This window comes from Ursus arctos, unplaced genomic scaffold (genome assembly GCF_023065955.2).
Source record: "Ursus arctos isolate Adak ecotype North America unplaced genomic scaffold, UrsArc2.0 scaffold_27, whole genome shotgun sequence".
Lineage (NCBI taxonomy): Eukaryota > Metazoa > Chordata > Mammalia > Carnivora > Ursidae > Ursus > Ursus arctos.
Window position 1 is genome coordinate 15,683,876 of NW_026622952.1, and position 15,583 is coordinate 15,699,458.

The 15,583-nt window shown below is 37.9% G+C and overlaps 1 protein-coding gene across 1 annotated transcript in view; it reads left to right on the forward strand.

Moving 5' to 3' along the window:
* Positions 1 to 11,279: 11,279 nt before the first annotated feature.
* Positions 11,280 to 15,583, forward strand: part of FGL1 (fibrinogen like 1) — a 28,312-nt gene continuing 24,008 nt past the window's right edge. Inside the window, exon 1 of the mRNA XM_026508438.4 lies at positions 11,280 to 11,405. The gene's annotated coding sequence lies outside the window, so the exon portion shown is untranslated. The remainder of the gene's footprint in view (positions 11,406 to 15,583) is intronic.

Genomic DNA, 15,583 nt, shown 5'->3' on the forward strand with positions numbered 1-15,583 from the left:
TAAAATCTTTTAAAAAAAAAAGTATGAATGAATTTGGCAATGTTAGAAAATGATTTTAGGAGCAGAGTATTGTTTCCATCTATACTCACTGCTTCTCTACCTCACAAGTAATTATAGATTATTAAAAATCACTTTCTTCCTTCCCATCTAAATTACCAATATCTTTATAAAACTATTAATTGTCTGTGTGTATCTACTGCTGCCCCAATCTCTATCAATAAAATCACAGTCCTGATCTTGTTTCAAGAGAGAGGGAAATGAAAATTTTTTGCATGTCTTCTTTGTATTAGGCCCTATAGTAAGCACTGCATGTAAGTTACCAAGTTTGATCAAATTATCAAGTTTGAATATTTATAGTATATGCCACTACAGATATGGAATTTTATTGTTCCATGAATAATAAATGTTCCTGTGTGGTATGTACATGCTGGGTGCTATGGGTATAGAAATAGGAAAACAAGTCCCTGATCCCTCTTACGTGGAGAGAAACTCCAGTACACAATATAGTGATGTACAGTGTAAGACAAGTAAACACATAGGAGAGAATGTAGTCTAGGTGGATGGGGCTGGGGAAGAACAGGTTCCCAGGAGAGTCCTGTGTCCTTCCTAGAGGGTACATAGAAATTATTGTAATAGGCAAATAGAGGACTAGAATATACATACACACATACATATATATACTCTCAATAATAACAAAAGGGCACATATAATGTGGTTAATTCACTGGTGAAAATAGTCAAGGGACATGAGATATTAGGCTTGTCAGGCATCGTCATTGGACGAGACAATCTTCTACTAAACTGGATGGATCCTCCTTTCTTTATTCTTTAGATTCCTTGATTGGGTAGTAGAAGAATGGTGCATCCTGGGAGTCTTCCTTACTTATGAAAGTCACTGCAACAGTCATGTTTGACAAGAATCTTTCCCCCCAAATCCATCATCTGTGGGTAAGAGAGCAGAGGTATAGCCCAGAGGTGTGGGTGCTATATGTCTACGTGGACACTGGAATATAGGTGACTGGGCTAATTGGATTCTTTCTCCTAGGGATGTGGAATTTGTATAGAAAGACACAGCGGCTAAATTTCCAGTGAAACTAAAACATTTTAAGAGCTGCCTGCTACAGAGTAAATTGAAGAATTCCTCTTGCTAAGGTTTTTAGAGCTGTCCTTATACTGCCTTCCCTCAGCTTGCTTGCAGCAGCCTGTTATTGATTCTGTTACTTACCTCAGCATCCCTCTAATAAATTAAAAAAAAAAATTTTTTTTTTTTTTTTTTGCTCAAGATGGCTGGATAAAGTTTATTTCTTTAGCTTGCAAGCAAAAACAAAACAAAACAAAACAAAACAAAAACCGATATAATTGAATTACTCTGAGATTGACCCTTAACATTTCATAACCATTCATTGTTCGAGGTAGGGACAAGGGGTCTACTCTAAAAGTTCTAGAATTTTCCCTCAATATCTCTAAAAAGTAAGCAGGAGAAAAGCACTTCAGTATCAGAGGATCACTTTAGTGTATACTCTTGGGTCATGCACATGTGAGTCAGGTCCCTATCCTTTGTTTTTGATGTAGTCTTAGTTATTGGTAAAGTAATCCAAGTATATTTTAAATGTTAAATTTCAAAAGTTTAATATGCCAGCTTCTGGTCTCAAATGTACATGCAGAAAAATAAGTTCATTGTAATGAGCCATGTGTGGGCTAACCAAAAAACGAATCAGAATGTGTGTGTTTTTGTACACAATGAACTTTTCTTTTTCCTCAGCAGATGTACAGTTATTTTGAAGTGAAAGCAAGGAGCATTATCTCAGGGCACTGTTTTTAGGTGGTCTTATCTTTTCTAAGAAAAAAACAATAAAAGGTGAATAAAAAATAAGGACAAATTTTATACATTTTTGTCAAATGTATATTTTTAATTCTCTGCTAGTGTCCAGAAATTTTGTCAGAACAGTTAAAAACCCTGGAAATTCCACTTTTAGATGTGGTCATAAAAGTATGAATTATCATGTGTTTTCCTATTAACTGGAGAATGTTTTAAGAGGAGATAATATTTAAGAATTTAAAACTTGGTGGGTAGAAAAAACACACATCGAGGTTGGATTTATGTGGATGAGTGAAAGAGATTTACAGCCAATTTATTAAAGAAAGCAGAGAAGTCACACTGTGGAGCAGAATGAAAAAAGACATCTTGTGTTACTGTCCATCTCTCCTATGTGTAAAGGCATATTTTAAAATGTGACTTGACTTAACATGAACTTCTGTTTTCTTTTTTCTCTTACATATTTTTCACAATATAGTTGAATTTCTTCTTCATGTGTTAAGTGTATAGAATCTGGTTTCTATTAGAAATTAACATTTATTTGGTTGCAGTTTTTTTAATGACGTGATCTTATGGGGAGATTCTTCTTTAATAAGAAAGATGTTATTTTTCAGAGGCATATAATATATGCAATTCTGAAGTTCTTGCATACACAATGAAAGAGGAACAAACATTCCTTAGCCAGAGCTCTTTTTATTCTTTGCAGGGGAAAAAATTGAATAAGAAAACGTCTTTTGCACTTTTCTGTGTTAGGGGACAAATTTAAACTTGATTAGATCCCAGAGGAAAGAAATTTCAGGTAGACAAGATACCTCTGAAAAGAAGAGTCATGAATAAGCTTTTCATTTTATCTTAACTAGTATGCAGGGAGGGCTGCTGTGCAATCTGAAGGTACACATTTCTGGGGATCTGTCAAATGTCTACCAATATTACTTTTTACATGCTTTGCGTAGCAGGCTTAAGGAGCGAGCAGTCCAGATTTGAGCAAAAGAACACAGGATTCTGGGACAGAGTTCTCCAGGAAACAACTGCATTGGGAAAATTCCTTCTCAGGGATTTGGGTTTCCTATCTGGGATCCTGTAACAGCTGGAGTTCAATCAGAAAAGCAGAGCCTCTAGAATATACCAGGGATGACCTTATGCAATTGTGGGGGCTGGTGAAGCAGTCTCTAAAAGCTCGTTTTTTCTTATATGTTGCTGGAACTTCAAGTATGCAGAACAGGTAAGTGGGAAGGACAGATGGCTGGCTGTAAGGGCAGCAGGAGCTGGAGCCCAGGAGAACGGACTGAAACTTCTATCAGTTCTTACCGCCTCTGACCTTGGTGATGTGTGTGTCCCATAGGAGCTGAACACTTTGGCATGAGCTGGAGGAAGATCCAGGGGAAGGCAGAGCAGTTATAGGCGTGACTGAAATCTTTTGCCAACAGGATGAGCCAACAGGTAGGTAACAGCACAGGAGAGCCACAAAGACAGCTGCCTTTGTTTCTGCCCTTCAAACCTACCAGGAGAATCTCAAGCGTGGCCGCCCCTAGGGAAACAAAGGAAAGGGAGTTCTGGGAAATGTAGTTTAGCCCCGCCACGCTGACACATTACAAAGCCTCCCCCACTTTTTTCTTGGTTGTTTTTCCTTGTCCTGCTCTTGATTGATTTTTGCCCTTATTTTTCTAGATCACATTGTCAGAGTCTTTCTCAGAAAGGCTATGTAAAGGCAGTTTTTCGGTTTGTTTTACTTCTTTCTTGTCTCAATTGTCTTTATTCTATCTTCACACTTGATTGCTAGCTTGGCCGTGTGGGGTCCTGATTCAGAAAATATGAATTCCCTCCGAATTCCTAAGGCATTCTTTCTGTGGAAAAGCATGGTGCTATTCTGAGTCTCGGTTCTTTTTATGTGATTTCCTTCCTTCTGGAAGCTTTTTGTAACTTTTCACTAGATCACTGTTCAAAATTCCATCATGATGTGCCCAAGGAGTGGGCGCTTTTTGTCTTTTTTTTTTTTTTAATTCATTGTGCTGAACACTAAATAGGCTCTTTCAACTTCAACTCCTTCATTTCTGGGAATTATTTTTCTATTGTTTCTCTGAGAATTTGCTCTCCATCGTTTCCTGTGTGCTCTTTGAAAATTCTGTTGGGTTTGCATGCTTGACTCCCTAAATCAAACCTCTAATTTTCTTATTGATGCTCTCCTATTTTTCATATCCTTGTCTTTTTATTCTACCACCTGGAAGGTGTTCTTAAGTATATATTCAAATCCAATCAGTTAAATTTTGGGTTTTGGTTTTGGTTTTTAATTTCAACTATTTAATTTCTTTGGCGCCTCTCCCATCTCAACAAAACAAAATCTGTTCTTTACCCCCACTTCCCCTTACAGCAATAATACCCCTATTGCTCAGTCCCCCCTCACACCCTTTGCACTAGCTGGTCTCTGCCTGGACTGTTTCCTTCCTCTCCTGTTCCAGGTATCCCCATGCCTTACTTTCTTTCTTTTTTTTTTTTTTTTAAAGATTTTATTTTTATTTATTCGACAGAGATAGAGACAGCCAGCGAGAGAGGGAACACAAGCAGGGGGAGTGGGAGAGGAAGAAGCAGGCTCATAGCAGAAGAGCCTGATGTGGGGCTCGATCCCATAATGGCAGGATCACGCCCTGAGCCAAAGGCAGACGCTCAACCGCCGTGCCACCCAGGCGCCCCCCCATGCCTTACTTTCAAGCCATTTCAGTGGAGCCTTCCCTGACCCACTCTATTTAAATTTGCATCTCCTTCCCCCACCCACTTCTTAGTCCTCTCCCCTGAGTTATTTTTCTTCACAGAATATAATAGACATCACTTTCTAACATATTGTATAATCTATTTATTTTGTTAAATGTTTACTTCCCCATCTCCCCTAGAATGTAAGCTCAATGAGGGCAGAGACTGGTCTGTTTTGCTCATTGCAGTTTCTCCAGCATCTAAAATACTGCCTGGCTCATAATAGACCCTCAATATTCCGTTCCTTGGTTCCTTCTTCCCCCTACCCTTGTTCTTAATGTCTGTTTTTCATATCGGAGTAATTCTTCCAGTGTCTGGTGATCCTTGGTTGTCTCTATGTGACGTGCCAAAAAAGTTTACCAAAAGCTAACTTTATGTTCATGGATGGAGTTTGTGGACTGCTGAGTTTTAATATATTTTAATGGGAGAGCTGGCACATCTGTAGAAGGAACCACTATATTTTAGTATCATTAAATTTTTTTTTTCTATGTGGCCATTCCATTTCTCCCAAGAAGAATTCTTGTCTCCTGTCAAGAAATATAAAGCTGTCTGACAGCAATCTGGCTTGAAAAAGGTGGTTAGGCACACTATTTCTTTCTTTTTTTTTTTTTTAAGATTTTATTTATTTATTTGACAGAGAGAGAGGCAGCGAGAGAGGGAACACAAGCAGGGGGAGAGAGAGAAGCAGGCTTCCCGCTGAGCAGGGAGCCCAATGTGGGGCTCCATCCCAGAACGCTAGGATCATGACCTGAGGCAGACACTTAATGACAGCCACCCAGGAGCCCCTGGGCACACTATTTCTATCCATATTTTAGCTCATTAAGGCTTAACTTCTCTGTTTATGGCTCCTGCCCAATATTCCTGATATCCACAAATGAAATGACTTTCCAAATCAGATTCTTGTAGGAATAAAAGATGGGCAAATGGTAAGTGGTAAATAAATAAAGGGTTATATGGGGTAAGAAAAGGCTATTGGGTCCAACTATACTTTGTATATTATTTCATCAATTCTGCTGCCCTCTCCCCATTTTCAGCCTTTACAATTGCCCTTGAATTTTGTGCTTCCTGTAAAACTTCTTCTAATAAGTTGTAGTCTCTTATCTTCTCATGTATCATTTCTGTTTGAATAGACAATGTAGATGAATGCCTTTTTATTTCTTTGTTATCATTTTAAAAGGATTTGGGGAGAGAGCACAGATAAAAGTGTGTGGTCAGTCCATCACATTTAACAAGGTTTTGGTAACAATTTTCTGTTTAGGTACAGGCAGATCCATATTGATCTTTGGGAGAAAACTTTTCTTTTTCTTGGTGGGTGACACCTTAATGAGCTCTTATTATACAAAGTACAGCCCATATTATATTCTAAAAGGGAAAATTTGTTGATGTAAAAAGCAAAATTTCTCTGCATACTCCCATAAATGGTTTTCTTTAATGTGGGCGTAGCTATATCACCAGTGCTTATGACTTGATTGGCTGGGAAGACAGAATTTTCCCCCTTCTTATGAAGAAGGAGAAGAATGAAGGATAGGACATGGTCAAGGATACTTCTGCACATGGGAGGTTACATAGCCCCTTCAATATGGGAGTAGTTTGGGTCCGTGGATGAGATGGGAGAAGGCTCATGGGGGACCTCTGTGGAGAAGAGAAAAGTCATCGTTACTATCCCTGTTTACATTTTCCTTGTCTGCATTATAATTTCCTGCCATTATCTCGAACTTTCAGAACAGTTTTGCCAACATCACAGCCTATTAAAAGCTTGTGTTGGGCTTTCAGAAAGGGGCTTATGACCAAGTCTAGGGTAGATTAGGGAAGAAGAAGGAGAAAGTAGCCTTTTCCCACAACCACCACCTCCATTTCAAAATCTACCTGGCGGCAACAGCAGCATTTCAAAAGACACCACCATGATCCCAGAACATTAGGAGCTGGCCAGGAAGAGAGCAACAATTTTTTTTGCATAATAATATGGGTTTCCCCTTATATAATGTTATGTATCAATTATATCTCAACTTAGAATAAAGTTTTACTGGATAAAAAAGAATACTAATACGAGTTTTCCAACTTGATAATCAAAGCTTATATCAAACTTGATATCAAAGCTTACATAGCTTACAGTAGCTTTGTCACTGCTTGCTTAGAGCACCAGAGGAGCTGTGAAGGGGTTCTTAACTTATCGGACTCTGTATCCAAGTCTCAGCTCGTTGACTCATCCATTACATGTATTTATCAATATTGCCTAGTTTTCCAGGAACTCCCCTAACTTTGATATAAAACTTTAATCCTCATTATGTTCTAGGGCCGTTCCATGTAGATAATAACAAACAAGCAAAAGAGAAGAATTTAGGGGCAACTGGGTGTTGCAGTTAAGCTTCCGACTCTTGATTTTGGCTCAGTCATGATCTCAGGGTTGCGGGATCATGCCTTGCAACGGACTCTGAGCTCAGTGCGAGAGTCTCCTAGTCCCTCTGCTCCCCTCCAACCTCTCTGCTGCCCCCACCCCGCCCCTGCTTGCTCCCACACACACTCTCTTTCTCTCAAATAAATAAACAAAATCTTAAAAGAGAGAGAGAGAAGAATTTAAAAATGGGAGTGGATTTTAGGGATTATTTGATCTAATAGCTTTCTTTATTTTATAGATGAGAAAATTGAGGTTGAGAGAGCGGTGACAGCATGAATATCCACGCAGTTCTCTCGGTTTTTAGTAAATTGTTTCCACTTGTTTGACTATACCATTCATACTGACATGACATGGATTAATTAATTCTGGAGCTATTTACTTAGCATCCATTAATGTTAAGTTTTCACTACTTATATAGACAACAGAAATAGGGTGATTCACTATAACATTGGTTTAGCTTTACTAAATTTAAAATGCTTTTCTATAGAAATTTCTCAGACCTATGCTATGTGAGAACAAGTTTTGTGTTCTTTGAGGACTCTGCCTGAGATGATATCTAAACCAATATTTTAAGAAGTTTTATTACCTTCCCCAGAGGAGGCTCTGTTAGTTGCCTGGATGAAGACAGTTCTTGATGACCTCTTTGCTTGATACTTATAATATGCTCCACTCTAAATATTTCAGTAAAAGGCATGTTTTGAGTTTAAGATGTGATCATTGTATTGAGAGCACAAGATTTTGAAAGTTCTATAAAAGGTACATCTCCCTGAGTTGGGAGTAAGGTTGGAAAATATAACCATCAGAAATGTATGCTGGTAGCATACACGAACGGATGTAAGATCAATTTTCTGAATCTAGCTCACAATGGGGCTGAGAACAGACATGTTTGCTGCTTCAGCCTTGAATGGACTGGAGATGGGGAGAGCTGGAATTAAACCTTCCCCCTGGGACCGGGTCAGGAATAGATAATGGGCAGGTGTCCGACCCAGCAGACACAACCCAGGGTTCAGAGTGTTTGGAAGACAATTGTGGTATAACTGATGTATGAATTGAGAGAGTTCTCTGAATAAAGTCTTTCCAGAGAAGAAGGAGAGAACTTGTCAGTGCTCATCTAATCCTGCCCAGGAGCCAGAGCGACCTGATCTTGGTGCAACTGTACCTGTTGTCCATTGGAAATATTCTCAGGCCAGTTAAAGAAAGTATATCTAATTGCTTTACTTTGAAAAACAAACAAACAAACAAAGCCTCTAAGATTATCCAATAGCCATTATTCATGTTCTTTGTGCACCCAAGCTGCTTTTGACTTGCTCTCCAGGCTGATTTTGCCCACCCGTGAGGAATCTTCTGTGCAAATTACTAAACAGATCGTCTAACTAAACAATTCTCTTTTTCTAAATTAATGTGTTAGCTTTTCTTAAGTCAAGCAGAGAAAGACAACTATCATATGATTTCTCTCATCTATGGAACATAAGAACTAGAATGATCAGTAGGGGAAGAAAGGGATAAAGAAAGGGGGGGTAATCAGAAGGGGGAATGAAACATGAGAGACTATGGACTATGAGAAACAAACTGAGGGCTACAGAGGGGAGGGGGGTGGGGGAATGGGATAGACCGGTGATGGGTAGTAAGGAGGGCACATATTGCATGGTGCACTGGGTGTTATACACAACTAATGAATCATCGAGCCTTACATCGAAAACCGGGGATGTACTATATGGTGACTAACATAATATAATAAAAAATCATTATTAATAAAAAAAAAAAAGACAAAAAAAAATGTGTTAGCTTTTCTGTTTTATATGTCCCTTAGAAACTGTTGAATGTAAGTTAGTTCCCAGGAAAGGAATCACACTTCGGGTAAGTGCATAAAATCCAACTTGTAGACAGGCTAATTTGAGACGTCAGCCGTTCAGTGAAGCTGTGTTAAAAACAAACAAACAAACAAACAAACAACAACAACAACAACAACAAAACTCTGCCTTAAAGTATGCATGTCAACTCTTCTGTTTCTGGTCCATCTCCTCCAACACTGAATCCAACCTGCTCCTCTTACAGCATTTTCTCACACTTCTTTTCAGCCAGTGATCTCAGGTCCCATTCTCATTTTATAGGTTTGGTACAGTTGGGCAAGTTCACAAATTGACTTTTCCTGTTGACAATTCTTCCCCCATGTTCTATCAATATATCTGTGGACTAAAGGAATAATATTTCTCCTGGGAAGCTCAGTGTCTGTCATGCTTTCAGAAAACATTGACCCTAGATTCTGTCCTTACTGTCTGATTAGCTTTTTCCAGATTTTTCTTTAGGCAATGAGTCGGGTCAAGTCCTCAATAGACAGCATTATCCATTTTTAATGGTGAAGAGCACAGATTCTCCACCTGACTATCTTTGAATCCTGGCTCCACCTCATGCTACTTGTGTGACCTTGGGCAAGTTACTCAAACCTTTGTGCCTTGGTTTCCTCATTTGTAAAATGGAGATGGTAACAATATCTGCTCATAGGGCTGTTGTGGCTGAATGAGTTTCTATATTTACCATGTCTGGCACATAAGTGTGCCACATGCAAGAGCCATTGTTATGGCTATTACTGTCCCTTCTCCGAGGAAGTGAGCACAGGGGAGAAGGCAAAAGGGATACAAGGAAGAAAAATATAGGTTTGTATTTCAAAAATATTTCATTTTACCACCGAGATAATTATCAAATCAGCCAAATAATCCCATACTTTTGTTTTTGATTTTTAATGCCAGCAGCTTGAAGTCTCTACAACTATGAATGTATAATTTCCACTCCCGTGTATGTAAATCATTTTGTCAGGGAGGAAGACTTTTCCCTTCAACCCCTCTATGTTCTTTGACTAGTCTAATAATTAAATTAACAGAAGACAGATTAACAGGAGAGAAACAAATTTTGTGTGTATGAGACCTAAAGACAGAGACCCCAAAAGCAGTCAGGCAGTTGAAGCTTGTATGCCATGATGAGCTAAGGAGAAGTGGGTAATGGTTTGGGGCATCAAAGGGGAAGACCAGAAGTCACAGGAAGTTGAGTAGAGCAAATGTTTGACAAACAAATGTTTGCTGTGCAATGCAGATATGTCTTTTCTTTTCTCTTAAAATATTTTATTTATTTATTTGAAACAGAGAGAGCATACACAAGTGGGGTGGGGGAGCAGAGGGAGAGGAAGAAGCAGACACCCTGCTGAGCAGGGAGCCTGGGATCATGACCTGAGACAAGGCAGATGCTTAACCCACAGAGCCACCCAGGGGCACCCAGATATATCTTTCTGACAAAAAGTTCTCTTTGGTATTAGCTCCCTCCTGGAGACCCTCTAATTAAATTCTTTTAAGCAGTTAAAGGGAAGGTAAACAGCTCTTGGTTAGTTTGTTGAGCCTTGATATCTTCAGCTCAAAATAATCCACACGTCAAAGTGGCATATTTGGGAATCACGTGTTCTGCGTCCCCCCAACTTCAACCTAATTGTTTGTCTTTCCAGTAAATCATCAGAATTAGCTTTTTCTTCATCAACTTAAAATTTCCGAGTGAATGGCAGGAAAATGTTTCATGGAAAGGTCAAACACTGGCAACACTCGGGTGCAGAAAACAACAAACAACAGAAAGAAAACACAACTTCTGTATTTTACTGGAATCTGAGTTAATAAATAGGGATCACAGAGTGAATAGCAAACAAAAGCTTCGGTTACATCAGAAGAAAGGATGAACCTGGATTTCCGGTCTGAAACAATTACTCAACCAGTGGAGCTAACAAGTCGAGCGTTACACATTCGAAAAACCTCTAGAGTTTAAACAAAAGGAACAACTCGTTTAGGGTATAAGTGATGTGTACAGATAATTTTCGTAATTTTGCACCTCAGGGAATTTTTGTTTTCCTTAAAGATCAGCTAAGCTGACCATTTCATCTTGGCAATTATTAGTCACATTTTTTGTAACTAAGAAAAATTAGGCTTCTCTCCATATTGTAATTGAAATGACATTTTAACCCACATTTTTATAGGTAAAACTTTATTATCATTAGTACTATAAAGCAAACCTTTAACTGAAATTTGGTTTTACTTAATCTTCAAGTATTAAGCATTACCAAAGTTCAAGTACAAAAATTCTCCAGATGAGCACAAAAATAAGGGTTAAAAAAATCAGAGGTGTGTTTTCATGAATATAAATTATTAGATCTTTCATAAAAATTCATACAAATAGGAGAAAAAATATCTGAGTACTCTGATTTGTCATTGAATCTCCGTTTTTAGCTTTCTTTCCAGTTAAACTGATTTCCTCATTTATTTGTTTCTGGATTAAAGCCAGAATCAACATTGTCCCTATTTCGAATCAAATAACAGAGAAAATTACAAATTCTGAATGCAGTCAGAGAATCCTGGGAGGCCGTGTGGCAGGACCCCGTCTGAGCTGTGTCTCTGACACGTTTTTGACTTCAGGCAAGGTATTTAACATCTCTCTACTTTTGACATAATTGTAATAATGCTAGTTGATTTCATAGGTATAATATTACGCATAACTCAGGAAACAACCATGGGCCTTTAGGAGAAGTCAGGTTAATTAGAGAAAAGACCACCTCTGCAACTTGGAAAATAAACTTAGAATTATATCTCCTTTCCACTCCTAGCACATTTTGAATGGTGGATGGTAATTCGATGTAGATAGGATTTGCAGTTTTAATATACAAGATAGAAAATAAAATGGACAATGTTAAAATTTCCATTTCAGAAGTAAAATCTTCAGAAATGCTTTTCTTTATTTCTATCTTTTGGGAATCAAACTTCTTTAGCTTTTTAAGGCTTTCACTGAGAGTAAATGCTTAAGATAAATAACAAGGATACTGTTATATTCCATTTTCAGGAAAAGGAAAAAAAATTTGAAAGAAACTGCCTAAAAGGAGCTCTAAGTCTGTGTTAATGGGTAAATTTTTAAGTAACGGTCTTACATTAAGGGTGTAGTTTCTATTCGTGAATGCTAACTTACTAAATATGTTTCTTTTAATAGCTCTTTCTTATTTCTTTTATCTTGTATCCTTTCATGATAGCTTGCTTAAAACACCATTTAAAAAACTTTTTACATTAATATGTATTTTTGTTTTGTAATTGCTTTTAAAAGTTATGTATCAGCTATACAACATTTCAGTTTAAAACTTAATATTTCTGCCTTTAAATTTAATTTGCTATATGGGGCGCCTGGGTGGCACAGCGGTTGAGCGTCTGCCTTCGGCTCGGGGCGTGATCCCGGCATTATGGGATCGAGCCCCACATCGGGCTCCTCCGCTGTGAGCCTGCTTCTTCCTCTCCCACTCCCCCTGCTTGTGTTCCCTCTCTCGCTGGCTGTCTCTATCTCTGTCAAATAAATAAATAAAATCTTTAAAAAAAAATTCTTAAATTTAATTCGCTATCAACTAACTTAAAAAAGGTTTTAGTGGGGGAAGAAATTGGACTTTAAAGACTTAGAATAATTGATATCAAATAACACAGTATGTCAAAGAATAGCCATTTGAAAACTATTTTAATTTTACAAAAATTGAAAGTTTTGAAACAGCCTACAGCCTGAAACAAAAACATTATAAAAGAAATACAACTGCATAGTGAGGAATAATCTGATACGACTTTATCAGAAGCCAGATTTGCAAAATAATAATGGTTTACAATGATGAATGATGGAGACCAGACTCTAAAAGTATTTGAAATAGCCGATACCTAAACATTTCTTCTACATTGTAGAACATGTTTAGAATTACAATTACAATGGGTGGGGGGTTGCCTGGGGGATTTAGGCCATGATTTCAGCTCAGGTGATGATCTCAGGGTCCTAGGATGGAAGCCTGTGTCAGGCTCTGGGCTCCGCCTGGAGTCTGCTTAAGATTCTCTCTTTCCCTCTTCCTCTTCCTGTATTCTCCCCCACCCCCACCAACCCACCTCACTCGTATGTGCACTCTCCCTCTCTCTCTCTCAAATACATAAATAAATCTTTAAAAAAAATAATTACAATTGGGCACTGAGGAATTTTAGATGACTTGAGATATTCTCAGGAATTATTCTAAAGATTATCAAATTAATATAATGACTTTAAAATATATATTTATAATGACATTTGGAAATGCCTTATTATTCAAGTAGCTGCCAGACTAGAGGGTGCCTCCTTTCTCTGGGAAGGATCAGATTTGATTATTTTAATCGCGATGAGATGGAAATTTCAGGACACCAAGAGACATAGCCTGCCAAAACATTTTATTGGACCTTTATTTTCTACCAAGCCTCGTGTATAGCAGTATGTATACGTGTTATATAATCTCCCAGCATCTCCCAAAGCTCTTTCAACGTACACTGTCTCTTATACAAAAGCCAGAATCAGACATAGATGTAAGACCATAATTTGTTTTAAAGCTCTTTAAGTTTTTAAGAAAATTTATTCATTTCTGAAACAAAGTACTTGACCCCACAAATACAGAAGGGAACTTGATGAACCAAAGAAAATATACTCATTTCAACAGACAGCATAAAAGCAAAGTCTGGAAGGCACAAAAATTTCATGACTTGGAATTCTGGACTCCTGAATATTTTATCTGAGAGCTGGAAGTGGATTAAAACAATGAAAATCTGATTACTATTACACAGGAAAAATGAGACGTTATTTTTACTACTGGAAAGAAAAAGGAAAAATCCCAATCAATAACCCAGTAAAATATATTGGTTTATATTTTCAGTCAGAAGAACAATTTGAATCAGAGTCACAAATAAATGGTATTACATCATATTGTTACACTCATTTCCCAGGTTAATGTGAATATACTTAGTGAAAGTTAATTTTCTTCCTTTAGCTACATAATTTACCGTCTCTGAGCCTTGTTTCCTGGAGTGGTGATGATGTGTGGATGAGCTCACTTCCTTTATTATAGTTTGACCATGTGTAGTAGCCTCATGGAATAGTGTTTTCTTTTTTTTTTTTTTTTAAGATTTTATTTATTTATTCGACAGAGACAGCCAGAGAGAGAGGGAACACAAGCAGGGGGAGTGGGAGAGGAAGAAGCAGGCTCATAGCGGAGGAGCCTGATGTGGGGCTCGATCCCAGAACGCCGGGATCACGCCCTGAGCCAAAGGCAGACGCTTAACTGCTGTGCCACCCAGGCGCCCCTGGAATAGTGTTTTCTACTTCCAAAGTCTCTTTATGTGTTTTTTAAAAATATTTTTATTCTCCATCTTCATTTTCTTTTGCTTGCTTATTATAAACAATTATTCTTGCTTCTTATTTCCTGTAACACTAAAAAAATTTACATGTTTATGACTCTGCTATTGATCACTTGTTAAGAAATTTCGATCATGTGGAGGGGTAATTTTTTACTTTTTATGACTTGAACTTTATGACAAATTTAAAAATTACATAATAAATAACCATAAAGGTACAAATGAGATTTTAAAAAATAGCAGCAGAGCTATTGTAATTCTACTTGGGAAATATATTTATTACCAACTGAAAACTTTGAGTCAAACTAATAATTTATTATGAAATAAGTCTGATAATAGCTTTAGCCCATTAAGATAGCCTAATTTTAAATATGTTAGGTTTTAAGTTTTCAGTTATTTCTTTTCTCTTGGGATTTTATAAATTCAAATATCTCTTTAAAACCAACATAAGCTAGCACACACCACAATGCCATATTTGCAAATCAATACAAACTTTACAAAAGCCATAGTTTATTAAATGTTCTCAGTCATTGCTGAAGGAGGTGAGATGATGGAGGGAATCTGATAGGGACATCTAATAAATTCAGCAGACAAAAAGAATTTGATCTCGGGCACCTGGGTAGCTCAGTTGGTTAAGCGTCTGCCTTGGGCTCAGGTCATGATCTCAGGGTCCTGGGATCGAGCCCCACATTGGGCTCCCTGCTCAGCAGGGAGTCTGTTTCTCCTTGTCCCTCTGCTGCTCTCCCTTTTTGTGCTCTCTCCTGCTCAAATAAATACATAAATTTTTTTTTTTAAAAAAGAATTTTGTCTCTAATAAATAACTGTAAAATTACAATAATGGATGCTGGGAAGCTCTAAAATTCTAACTTCAATTCATAAATGTTCTTTGCATCAATTCACCAAATATTTTGTCGAGTACCTGAACCAAGTTGAATCGTGCCCCGTAAGTGGTAAATTCGATCCTAACTCTCATTACCTGTGAATGTAACCATATTTGGAAATAAGGTCTTTGTCAATGGAATCAAGTTAAGATAAGGTCATATTGAATTAGGATGAGCCCCAATCCAATGAGCTGGTGTCCTTGTACAAAGATGGAAATTTAGACACAGGGATACACAGAGGGAAGACAGCTATGTGAATGTGCAAGCAGAGAGTAGAGCGCTGCTGCCACACACCAAGGGATGTCAACGATTTCTGGCAGCCACCAGATGCTAGAAGAGGCAAAGAAGTATTTTTTCCTAGAGGCTTTCAGAGGAAGCATGGCCATAGGACTCCTTAATTTCACACACCTATCACCCAGAAATGTGACAGAATCACCTTCTGTTGCTTTAAGCCATCTGCCCTGTGGCAATTTGTTACAACAGCCCTGTGAAACTGATACAGTACCTTTCCACTAAGCACTGGGAAATAGCAGAAATAAAAAGGATTAAGT